This window comes from Octopus bimaculoides, chromosome 12 (assembly GCF_046866305.1).
Source record: "Octopus bimaculoides isolate indiv1 chromosome 12, ASM4686630v1, whole genome shotgun sequence".
Classification (NCBI taxonomy): Eukaryota; Metazoa; Mollusca; class Cephalopoda; order Octopoda; family Octopodidae; genus Octopus; species Octopus bimaculoides.
Genome location: NC_142939.1, coordinates 6,924,311 through 6,938,500, shown reverse-complemented (window position 1 = coordinate 6,938,500; position 14,190 = coordinate 6,924,311).

Here is a 14,190-nt window from a genome sequence, read left to right as displayed (position 1 = left end):
TGTAATCTTTAGTTAAGGACATGACACTAAGGCTGATGCCAGAAAAGAATAGAAAAAAAAACCCCCAGTATACTTCGTAAGGTAGTTGGTATTAAGAAAAGCATACAACCATTGATACCAAGCTGAGAATAAAACATATGGTCCTCCAGTTTCTTTAGTTGAGCAGTATCCCCAAATATCTGCTGACTCAAACCTTTAGTGACCTTTCCAACCCATGCCAGCATGAAAATTGCTCAGTCCAGGAATTGAATTCACTATATCATGATTCTGAGCCCAGTGAGTCATGCACCTTCACAGGGCTCCTTCACTGTTAAAAATACCAGACTTTAAAGAGAAATAAATAAGGTGTAGCATGACTGGAAAATTGGGGATTAAACAACAAATAAAAATGATGTCATCATTATTATTATTATTATCAGGTTCACCAATATATGGAACAGGTATGTGATCCTTGAGCTGCCAAAATCTGCTTCAAATCACACCCAATCATCTTCAAAATAAAAAAAGATGTAGTCTTAGATATAATACATCTAAATAGAAGATGGGAAGGTTACTGCCTAGAACACCTTTGACCAAATGCTTGGGTATATCAGGGTTGACCTCAGGTTCAAAAACAAAATCAACCATTGTGGTTGTAAATACCTGTGTAGCACAAGGTCCATGTCTGGATCAATATGTGATGTCTACTTACTTTACTAATTCTGCCAAATCTTCATACAACTAAAATTCTCTGACACTGCACTAAATACTAAGGACATTACACAGATAGAAAAATATCTTATTGATAATGAATGAATGCATTAATAAATTGGTAGACAATATATGAATTCAAGCAAAAATATAATAAAATACTGTTAAACAAAGTAGAGATAAATCAGACAACATTAACAACAGAAATAAATAAATAAAATTCTAGTTATAATATAATGAAAGAGTTCATGAGAGTGCTGTAACATATTTACACTTCCTAAACATATAGTAAAGTCTCCAATACAGAACAAAAGTTCTCTAAAACGTGAAAAAGAAAATCACAGATAAAGCTAGAAGAAAATAACAGAAGCCATAGTGTTATAAAAAGTATATCTAAGGTTACATTCAATATAGAAAATAGGTATATATCTTGTGCTACAGACAAGATACAATATGTATTGGCAGCACAATTGATAAAGAAATAAGTATGTATTTATGTGTGCGTGCGTGCATGTGTGTGTGTGTGTGTGTGTGTGTGTGTGTGCATGCATTCATATGTGTGTGTATATATATATATATATATATATATAGAGAGAGATAGATAGATATGATAGATAGATAGATAGATAGATAGATAGATAGATAGATAGATAGATAGATAGATAGATATGATAGATATGCATGTGTTTGTCTGTATGAGGCTACAGATATACGTTTACCAGAACCAAAGCAAAACTTAATATAAGACAAACCATAAGTATATTTAATGGTTTAGATAGGATATAATGTAAGCATATCTGACATTATTGACAAGATATGATGGACTCTCCATCAAAGAGAATGTATCAGTGTTCAGCTTTTGCCAAACGACCCACACAGACGATTTGTTTATAGTGATCAAATGTATGTGTTGTACATTAGCTCACTCTCTCCATCAAATCAACATGGCTTGGATAGGTGCACAGTATACTATGCGTCAAGTGTTGAAGTGATTGCCAGAGGAACATGAGACAAAGTGTGTTGCTCAAGAACACACAGTATGCCACACACACACACATGATAGGTTTCTTTTCAGTTTCTGTCCAGCATATTCACTCACAAAGCCTTTGTCAGTCTTGGGCTATAGCAGAAGATACATGCCTAAGGTTTCAGTGAGATCGAACCTGAGACCATGTGGTCAAGAAACAAACCTTTCAATCACAAGGCCATGCCTGTATTTGGATAACCTGCTATGATACGACTAAATATTAGCTCATATAAGAAAGAACTCTGACTACAATAGAAAGCTTTTGGTTTTAAAGTGATTATGGTTTAATCAAAACTTTCCATACTAATTTTCTTTCTGGAGCTTTTATTATGTTATGTATCAAATACTAATTTAATAATGACAAAGTTAGTTACTTTACTAAACAAATCCTCCTAAATTCTTGATTGTTTTTAGAATTAATTGAAACACTTGAATGGTGTATTTCATTAGGAATATGGTCAGGAAAGAGTTAAAACATTATGATGGCTTTCTTTTTAATTGAAGAAGGACATTTAGAAAAATACTGTCATTTTCTCTCATTACAAGAGTACATTCAGCCATTTATCTATTCTAATTTTTGACAGCTAACAACTCACATATTGGACATTTTATTGATTAGTCAAAATATGAGGAACTTATTTTTTGAAACACAAAAGCAAAATATAAATAAAATACGAAACCACGAATTTCAAAACAACATATGTCGTTTGTGTTCATAATAATAATTACTGATTATACAAAGTATTCAGCTCACATCAGTGTATAATGTTTGGAGAGACTGCAGATGAAAATGATAAGAACAAGCTATAATTATAGGCTGTATTTCCTGAATCGGAAAAAAAAAAGAAAAGTTCTTTGTTTAAAATTGACTGTTAACCATGTTTTAAAAAAATACTTTGAATGGCTCTTAGATAAATATGTGTATTATTAGAAAGATTGAACTTTCGAGGGATCAGAACAGGTTTAGATTGAAATTTAGAATAAACATTATAAGGGACATATATCAGATATAATAAAACATGAAGTATAATTAATAATTAGATAATTTTTCGACAACGTTTATAAATAACTGAATCAACTCCAATGTATTAATTAATAATAATACTCCATTAACACCAGGAGGCTGAAGAATAGAAATGAATTGAGAATGATTTTAAATTGTAACTCAGAACATGTATGGCCATGTGGTTAAAAAGTTTGCTTCTCAACAATATGTTTTGGGTTTGTCTGTATTTATGCACTGTGTTCAAATTTTTCTGAGGGTGACTTTGCCCTTCATCATTTTAGGTTGATAAAGATTGGTACCAGCTAAACACTGGGGTTGATGTAGTTGATACCCCCCACCCTCTAGCTTTGTGCCAAAATTTGAAACCAATATTAAGGAACAAAACTTAGGCAATAATGAATTCATGGTAATACTTGTAATACATCTGATGGTTCTTTTATATATTTTTGAATTAGACCAAAATGAATGATTTTTTTGCAAGGATTTACTCTTCAGCTCTGAGCAATAATTTCTAAAAGCTAGAAATCAGAAATGCTACATTTCCTTGAGCTAATACCAATCAGATCATCTAGGTTTATCAAATCTTTCTTGTGGAAATGAAATTGATTTTCCAATTAGTTGGAAAGTAATTCCATTGAATGCCATAATATCAAGAAAATATATTAGCAATGTAATAAGATACATCCAAGCTATTCTTCATCAGGTTCATTTTTTCTTTTCTTTTTTTTTGCCTGAAATGGAATTATGTTTCGAATAATGAGTTCCTAGTTTGTCTTTCAGTATCATGCTCATTAATCATTCAATCCCATTTCCATGCTAAAGATGAAGACTTTAGTTTTCTTATAATGCAACATTTCTACCTGAATAGCCATTTTCTTCAACTGGAAATTTAAAGAAAATAAATATCTGGAAATTGGCAATTAGAAATGAAATGTAAAATTGTGTATAAAGTGGCAATTTCTATCCTTATTCTGTTCTTTCTCTGCTATTCATGATTTTTCATTGAGTATTTATGGTACCATGTAACCATGTGTATATCTTGATGTAGAGTTTGGTATGATGATTACAAGAATAAAATGCATGCATATACACATATATGGCTCCTGATGGAGTCACAGGAGCGATGCCATGATAGGTGACATGTTTTGGACAATCTGAACACAGCATAAGCCTAGCATTCCCCAGATCTGAACATAACTGAAAAAAAAAAAAAAATAGAAAGAAAAATGCAGAATCAGCTTCAATACTTTACTGGTATTTTGTTGACCCTGAAAGGATGAAAGGCAAAGACCACCTTAGTGCTATTTGAACTCATTTGTAGGAAGCAAAAATAAATACCACAAAGCATTCTGTCCAACATTTAAATGACTTTGCCAATTGACCACCTCTTATGTGTGTATGTGTGTATTAGGTATGGAAGAGGAAAAAGGATGAATTTAACACAAGTAATTTGTGTTGAGTGCTGTGTTAGGAACACAGAGCTACACAGTATGTATACATAAATAAGTGCATATGTTCACACACATGCACACAGATAGAGAGACACACACACACTAGAAAAGTTAACTTTTTAAACTATATTCTTTGCTTATAATGATCATTTTTTTTTTCTTAGATAAACTACTAGCTATTGAACAAAAGAAAATTCATGCAATGTGGACTTGTCACCAAGAAAATATGTGTCAATATGTTCGTAGAAGAGGAAGACCTAGAAAAACATGGGATGAAGTGGAAAAATTGATCTCCAGAGATGTTGAGCCTCACAGAGATGACAATGGACTGAGACAACTGGCAATATGCGGTGCTTGAGAAGACCCTTCCAGGATAGTAAAACCCATGTCCATGACTCCCTCACTCTCCCACATCCTACCTATGCTCACCACTACCACCACCACCACCACCACTGTTTCTCTACTTCCCCTCCATTCTCCCTCATGTGTTCTCCTACCTTCCTGCACACAATTTGCCCTTTTTAATCCCTTCCCTCCATACCTAACTCCCATTTACCTTTCAAAATTTTGTGAATTCACTTACCTACCCTAACCCTAACCCTAACCCTCTCCAATTCCTGATTTAAAGTTATGATGGCTTTTGTTTTAATTTAATGCCACCTTCTTCATAATCTAGTTAGTATCAGTTCTGAAGAGTCTTTTGGAAATGGTTAACTGTAATATTTTTGATACCTTAGCCACAGTCTTATAGGAACTATCTGTTTTCTAAATAACTTTTAATATCAACCCTGACATTTATTCAACACACTCACAAAACAACATATTCTGCTTCAATCCTCTCTTGGTAACTTAATTCCTTGATATTTTCGAGACTCATATGTTGTACACACTTGGCAATTTGCATATATCTAACGTCTCAAGATTTACCTATTTACCAGTATTCTTCTTGTTTCTCTTTGTCATTCCTATTGCCTACTCTGTTATCTAGGCTTGAATAATGATAAATTCTTAGGATTAAGATACAGACTCTTTAAATGTATTTACGTATTTATTTTCAGAAATTAGTCTTTTTTCCCAAAATCTCCAATTACAAAGAATTATAGAAAAAACCAGTCTTGTTAATCTCTTCCTATGATAAACAGTAAAGTTTAGCTTTCAAAGCTGGAATTACATAAATACCTCAAAATACATTTTTGTAATATTTTAGTGTTGTAGTTGTTTATTTATTTTTTTTTTATAAAATTTTTATTACTCCAGACTAACAAAAAATCTATACTTCGTGAATACTGCAGCAGCTTGCACAAATTATAAATGCAGCGGGCTTTTTCTACCATACCAGCTTTCACTACTTTTACAAATTCTGCCAAAATCACTGTGTTATCCCAGAACTGTGGAAAATTGCCAGTGCTATTCCCCCTTTCAAATGGATGTCTGCACATCACATGTCAATTACTGTCCAGTCAGTCTTGCTAGCAGTAACACCAAATTTATGGAGTCCTGTTTCAGAGAGTTACTCTGGAACTCTCATAACATTCAACTTTTACACTTTGGATTTATTCCTAACTACTGCTGCTGGGGCCAACTCATTGAATTTCTTGAAGATATCACTTGATTTACAGATGGCAGCTCTCAGGTGGATATTATCCATTTTAACTTCATCAATGTCTTTAACTCTTAATTCTATGCTATATACAATTGCTTTTGTTTAGCCCCTGGTAACTTTCATTGAACAGATGAACAAAAGCATTGCAGCTGGGCCTGTCCTGGACTACACTATATAACGTGTACTTTCTTTTTATATGATGCCAAAGTATTGATTTCAGGAAAATTTGGCTACTATTTCTAGCGTATGCAGGTCAAAAGATATGAAAATGTGCAATTTGTAATTTTCAGCCAATGAGAGAGCCTCTACACAGAATCCATTCTGTCAGTGACAAAAAGTTGCTACACATTTAAGTCTTTGACCAATCAGAGGTTTCCACAATTAACTATTCAATTATTAATATTTTCAGAATAATTTGTTCAATGTGACATGTTCTTTTTGACTGTCAGGATATCAGCCTCATCACCAACACCATTATTATCATTATCATCATCATTGGTCAACAAAGGAGTTGTTTTATGTGGTTGTTTGATCTGCTAGAAATAATATCTAGATCTCATACAATTCACTCTTAGCATCTTATATTTGAAGGAAAATATATGTTTACATTGTAATGCTAGATATACAAAGACATGATGGTGATGGTTAGAACACTTTTGATCACAAGTCTGCTCAATCTGGTTGACATGAAGCAAATGCAAAACAATGCTCCCTGCATTATCACATCCAGCTCTTCTACCATCCTAACTCTTCTCACACCTACATAGTCAATAAGGAAGTCTCCTCATGGAAGCTGACCTGCTGAAAATAGTGACCTAAATCTCCTTAAACTTCTTAAGTGTTTCAACATCTTAAAAAATAGGTAAAACATACAGAATAATATTGTCCTGAAATATATATTATCTGAAAATAGGATAGGATAGCCATGCTTGAAATACTTTGAACATAGGCTTACTTAATCCATAGAGACCTAGGCTAAACTACAGCAAAAATCACCAACATATTTAAACCAAACTGCACAAAATAAGAAAATACCAAAATGTAACAATGGTGGCTGTACATTTATTTCAGCTCCATAACTGTCAACCTACAATCATGGACGATGTACATTAAGAACAAGTCTTAATAGAAAATTATTGTCTCCTGTAATGATCTGAGACAAAACAAACAAACAAAAAAATAATGCAATAATGATGATAATACTAATATCTCATATTATCAAAATAATTACGAATTTTGGAAATCCAAATTTTGTAGTGGTGGTGGTGGTGGTGATAATGTGTAACCAACGCTGAATCCTGAGAAGACAGTTATTGAACATGGACTAAATCTAACTTCCTGCCAACCAGAAATTATCACCGAAGATACCAAACAAGTTGGTAATTTAATCTAGAGTTAATATTATCAACGTTAACATGCTAAATTCAACCAGGGAACATAAACCAATGAAGGAGTCACTACAAGACTACTCTACTTGCTAGAAACAGCATCGAAATCTTTTTCAAGCCATACTTAATGACTATAACAGAGAATGATAAAGAAAATATAGTCTGGAGTTCTTTATTTTAGAAGAAAAGAAAAAAAAATGAGAATGAAAACTGGATGGCAGCAACCCCCAACCAGAGTGGAAGCAGGCAAATAGGACTTGGTTGAAGTGCAACATAGGTTGTTTCTCAGTAACACAAAGGTTGTTGGGGCTAATGAGATTATTATTGATAATGCAGCTATTTTTGTGTTGTTAGAATGCACAGCATGGTCCTTCCTCCTCTAGACAAATTTGTGGTGTATCTAGAACAATGGATCTATTGATTACATAGTCATTCAACTGACTACATATGTGCCATAAATCTACTTGATTAGAGCTAACCTGTGGTCTAAACAACAAAAGCAGAGACACCAAAACCAAAATAAAAAAAAATAATGTAAAAAAATTTTCTTTATCATCTTAATGAATCAATTGTTCCTCAGTATTTGATAATATCTACAAAGATTTTCTGTCTTCCGATTTTATTTATGCAAATAAAGTGAATTATGGTGATGACAGGTATCTGTCTACGGGTGATTAAGCCTATTGAACTTGGAGTCAGTCTATGATATCAGCCCTGATCCTGGACTGGTAGTTATTTTACAATTTTAACTCAGAACATAAATGGCCAAAACTAAATGTGGCAAATGATTGTTTTGATATTTCTCTAATGTTTAAAATGGATTTTGCCAAACCACCCAACTGCTTATCTCATATTGGTTAATAATTCTTAACTAACATCAATTAAAGACTACAGTAAATTAATGCTCAATCAAAACAATGAATATTTTTGTCAAATTAATTTCTCACGACAAAATAATACATTCCATTTTGTCAACACACATCAACATTAGTTTTCTTGGCTTTACCTTGTATATGACTTAATGATCCATAAAAAGTGAATCACTTGGTGCTTGTTAATTCAATGATAAGTCATATCTTCTAACAAAAGATGTATAGTATATTTACTTATCTAGCATGTTGTTGGCACTCTGTCGCTTACGACGTCGAGGGTTCCAGTCGATCCGATCAACGGAACAGCCTGCTCGTGAAATTAACGTGCAAGTGGCTGAGCACTCCACAGACACGTGTACCCTTAACGTAGTTCTCGGGGATATCAGCGTGACACAGTGTGACAAGGCTGACCCTTTGAATTACAGGCACAACAGAAACAGGAAGTAAGAGTGAGAGAAAGTTGTGGTGGAAGAATACAGCAGGGTTCGCCACCATCGCCTGCCGGAGCCTCGTGGAGCTTTAGGTGTTTTTCACTCAATAAACACTCACAACGCCCGGTCTGGAAATTGAAACTGCGAGTCCACTGCCCTAACCACTGGGCCATTGTGCCTCCACTTATCTAGCATATTTACCGAAAAATTATTAAATGCATAAACAAATAGATAAATTTAAAGTGTGATAACTATATATACACATATGTGTGTGTGTATATATATATATATATGTGTTCATGCATGTGTATAGCTGGTTCCTCAGATAAAGTCAGCATTAGGTCAGGTGTTGGTCACTGTGAAACTGGACACATGCTTTGGTAATTCAAGAGTAACAAGTCACTCAGCACGCCTAAATAAACTATTGCACACTACATCTGTATTGAGTACTTCTTCTGATCAATACTTAGCAATAGATAATGTGTGTGTGTGTGTGGGGGGGGGGGTGATTTACTCACTATAGTGGAAATAGAAAATTCCAGTAGTGACCCAACTCATCTTTGAATAAATCATTTATATTTAAATACATATGCACACGCACACACAATTGCATATACACTCATACACATAGTGTATAAGTGTGTGTGTGTGTGTGTGTATATATATATATATATATATATATATATATATATATATATATATATACATATGCAGTTGTATTTGGAAATGTTTCATTTCTCTGCCAGTCTGTAAATCATAATTCATAATTTCACGGCAGACAGGCATTTTCTTGGCATCTAATTGTTTTTCATTTCCAAACCAATAGTTACTTTTTTTCTTTTCTTTTCTTTTTTTTTAGTACTCATTCTTATCTAGAAAAACAATTCCACGAAATATTCAAATATGTCCCCATATTGAATTTTTAAGTCACTTTTTCAGAGATTTCTCAATCGTGTTATGAAGTCACCAGCTCATATTTGTATTTATGTATGTATATTTCTGGAGTTTCCTTAGGCTGGCAAGTGATTGATCTGAGATCATGTGTTAGGACTAAAAAAATTCCCTCATGGTAGAGTAAATGTAGCTAATGAAACATACACATCCACCATAAAGACACTTTAAATATATTACTTTTGTAAAGTGTGTGTATGTGTGTGTTTATATTTGTATAAATAACCCATGCTAGCATGGAAAGCGGACGTTAAACGATGATGATGATGATGATGATGATGATGATATATTGTAATCAATCACATTGTTTCAGGTTCAGTCTCGCACCTTGGGTTAGTATCTTCTACAATAGCCCCAGGTTGATCAAAACTTCATGAGTGGATTTGGTAGATAGAAACTGAAAGAAGCTCATCATATATGTATATATGAGTGTATATGCATGCATATGTATGCAAGTGTATGTGTATGTGTGTGTGTGTGTGTGTGTGTGTGTGTGTTACTGTTTTCATGCCTTGACATCATGTAATTGTTTTAAGTGAATGTCACTATCATGCAACTGGTGTCATTCATTTTCAGCCTTTTGGGAAAAGATGTCTGGTTGTTGGGAAATATTACCTTATTTCTAAACAGGTGAAAGTTGCTGACAGGAAAGGCATCCAACCATAGAATCATCAGACTCAGTAAATTATGTCCAACCCATGCAAGCATGGAAGAGTGAATGATAGAAATGATGATAATGATCATGAGGTGGAAGAAGAACCATTTTATAACTTCTTTCCATGCTGCCATGGGCTAGATGGGTAATCACTGTCTGAAATGGTTAATTGGAGTTACTGCCTTCCTGGATGGGTCACAGAATCATTTTTGGTGTAGTTTCTATCACTGAATGCCCCTAATTAATACAATCCACTTGATAGAGTGTAATGGGTGCATTTTAGAGAAGCATCAGCACTAGAGATATTGCCTTGTCCTCAGCAGTTCAAAATAGTCTTCTTTATATTGTTTCTGTCCATTCATGACAGTATTACTGACATGGTGAATAGAAGAATGAGAGAGGAAGGAAAGAGAACTGGGGTGAGGTGAGTATGTGTGAATACCTTTACTTTTTCTAAACATTTTTCTATTTACATAAGTCATTAAATGTACACAAGTTTGTTAAGCCTTGATTAAAACTTTTTTTATAATAATAAGTAGAAAATCCAGATGTGGATATTAATACTACAAAGTATCAGAGTATTGCACTTACAGGAACAGAATATATAAAGAAATATCAATTATATCTGGGAGAAAACTAATGAATTAGAAAGATTACAATTGAATGTATTTGGGAAGGTTTGATCCTATGATCTATTTATGTTGTGTAAGTTCATTGCTGTAATCTCTTGTCAATGGTATATCATGAGACAGCATATTATTGAGTTAAGAATAAGAGATAGGAATGGGTGGGGTCTTGGTACTGGTATACATAAATGGATAGACAGGTGAGTAAATAAGAAGAGAAAGAGAGAGAGAGATAAGGAAAGAAAGGAATAAAGAGATATAGACAGGGATATGGAGGTAAATGGAAACATAAACAAATAAAAAAATTTCTTTCTATCTGTTGGTAGATAGACTTATCTATATTTGTGCAGGCAGAAGACAAACAGACAGAGAGATAGAGAGATAGATGGATAGATATTCGATTTGATGGTCATCACAAAAACATAACAAACAAAAGTAGATTTTTTCTAGAAAATGGCATACAATATTGAACAGAAATTTGAATGTCTTCACGATTTTTAATAAAACAAACTTTTATTGTTTTTTCTATTCACTTATAATATTTCAATCTTAGAAACCTTTTTCATATAACTCTGTGGAAAGCAAAAAAATATAGAACACTAAAAGATTAAAACTGCTGGCTGTCAAGGTAGAGTTGAATGTATTCAAACTGAATGTGATGTATTGAGATTTCTACCCGTCGACTGTCAGATTTTTTTGTTCCACTGTATTATTTGATAAAGGTGTCTAAAGATCGAAATATGATGAAGAAAGAAAATATAACAACACTTTTGTTTTATTAAAAAGCGCATTGTCATGGCGTTCAAATTTCTGTTCAATTTCATACATCCCAATACTTCAAGAATTTCTCACAAACCAATTTAAAAACTACTTTGCATCTAGCTGGGATGAAAGTGAGAAGAAATTTTCAAGGATTCAGTTGGCTGACTGTTATTAGCATATCTGAGAAGAATAATTTGAAAACAAGAAATTGTCACTAGCTCTCAATACTAACTTTTATTACAAAGTTGTACAAGTATGGTTGTTCCTTGTGTTTCACCAAAAACAATAGATTGTGTATAATGAGATGCTGGTACATCAAACTGGCCAGAATCACTGCATATCATTTCAATTCAAACACATTTATGTATACCTCAACAGTTGGTGATTTAATATTTTGAACAGCCCACTCTGGCCTTTTTTTTTCTATATTATTTTTGTTAGTCCATATAATTTAACTCTTCAAATGAAAACATAAAAGCAAAAATTTATTTGTTTCATTAGAAAACACATTCTTATGACATTCAGATTTCTGTATGGTTTGCAATGTTTTGAGAACATCTTAGAAGCCAATTTTAAAAAAGCACAAAATATATTAGCGTGTATAATTGATTGGAAAAAATAAAGAGAAATAGTTTAGAAGTAACATGGGAATATGTTGTACAGAAATACTGAATGATTGTAATACTTACAGAATACAAAATAGATAATGGTTTGAAATTAAGCTGTCTTTGGAAACTTTCTCAAATTAAAGAAATGAACTGAAGAGGAAGCTGTTATGTGGTTTCTCAACTTGCTAAAAACAGCAGCCAAATATCCATCAATTGAAATGTTTCAAAAAAGTAAGAAAACATTGGATAATATAGTCTAAAGTATATTGAAGTCTATCTGCACTTGGTCAAATTATTAAAAATGGCAACTAAATCGATCTCAAACTGCACATTATTATCTTTAAATCAAAGGGACACATTGGATAATCTTACTCTGTGATAAACTGTGCTGGAATTAAAATGGTGTAGTCAGAGCTGCAATCCCTTTAATCAAAAACTGCTCAGTCATGGCTGATGTGGGAGGGAGGGGGGGGGGCTAAGCAACACATGCATCAAGAAAGATGTCACAACATGTTCATTCAACCTCCCTCTGTCTCTCTAACACCCCACACTCTCCCTTTCTTTCCTCATATCACCCTCTCTCTTTCCTTATATCACCCTCTCTCTTTCCTTCATAGTACCTCTCTCTTTCCCTATTCCCCCCCTCTGTGTTTCTTCTTTTCTACACCCCTCTATTTCTCACTTCCTCTCTATCCCCTGCCGGTGCAGCCTCCTGGCTTGCCAGTCCTCAGTCAAACCGTCCAACCCATGCCAGCATAGAAAGTAGACATTAAACGATGATGATGATGATGATGATGACGATGATATATTACACACATAAATTCTTTGCACTGGTAAGGTTTTCTTATTCCTATTTTTCTATTAAAAAAACAATGTTCTGAAATACCCTGTCTACTTCAGCTTACTAATTCACACAAAGCCAGTTTCTGGACACTATCTATCAGCTATTTTTATTCAATTTCCAGCCTCTTTGGAAAATGAAAAAATAAATTTTGAACTTTGATCAGTTAACTAATAGTTGGATTCATGCCATAAAATACCATCAACACCAATGCTGTTAGACTAGAAAAAAGACGAAAATTTCATTTACCCTTTGGGGCCCAGACAGGAAAAGTTGTTTAAAATAATGCTCTTTTGTAAAAGAGTTTTTAAGGTGAAAATTTAAAATATTGGAAAAAATATATCTTTGCATTGTTAAAGCATCCTTACATCTACATTTCTACTTCAAAACAATGCTCCGAAAATAGCTTATATTTTCAGTTTATATATATTTATGTACATCTATTTATACATAGATATATGAGTATGTGTGCGTGTGTAACTGTGTGAGTTTTTATTTCTGGTGGGAAGAAGAGAAAACCTGGTTTGAACACTTGTATCAGACTGAACTCCATTAAATGCACTCAATAATCTTTGTTTTAACCTAAAATGTTGTGAATGAATAGGGCTGGATAACAGAACAAATACAGTATTAGCATGCATTTGTATATGTGAACATGTGGAGTTAGTCATGAGCAAGTGGTTGAGAAGTTTGCTTTGAAATTATATGGCCCTGAATTCGATCTATTTCTTGAAAAAACATTGTCAAGATTTGACTCTCGCTTTGTGAATAAAGTTGGATATAGGGAACTGTGCTGAAACCCATTGGATGGATTGGGCACACACTCACGATGTGCCTACAAGTCCATTGCATGGATTTAGAGGTGCAGGTACTCTTTCTGATCTAATTCTGTATGATGCTAATTCTGAGTATTACATTAAGAATACAAGTGTATGTGGAATACTCAGCCACTTATATATTAATACAATCTATAGGTAGTTCAGTTGATCAAATGGTTACAATATTCAATCACAAAATTGAAAGAAATGTATTTTACTTTACATATATGTATATGTAGAATTACATATGCATGTGTAGATGTGGGTAGGTGCTAGATCATGCTAAACTAAAGTCTGTTACTAAAATGAGACAAATGACATAATGCCTGAATTAAACTGCAAAGCACAGACACAACAGGAAGTCTTTCACTTTTTAGTAAAACCACACAAGAGTTTTGAAATATCATTACCAGGAAGAAATAATCTTTTGAAGACAAAGAGTGAAAACATGTTGTCTCAAG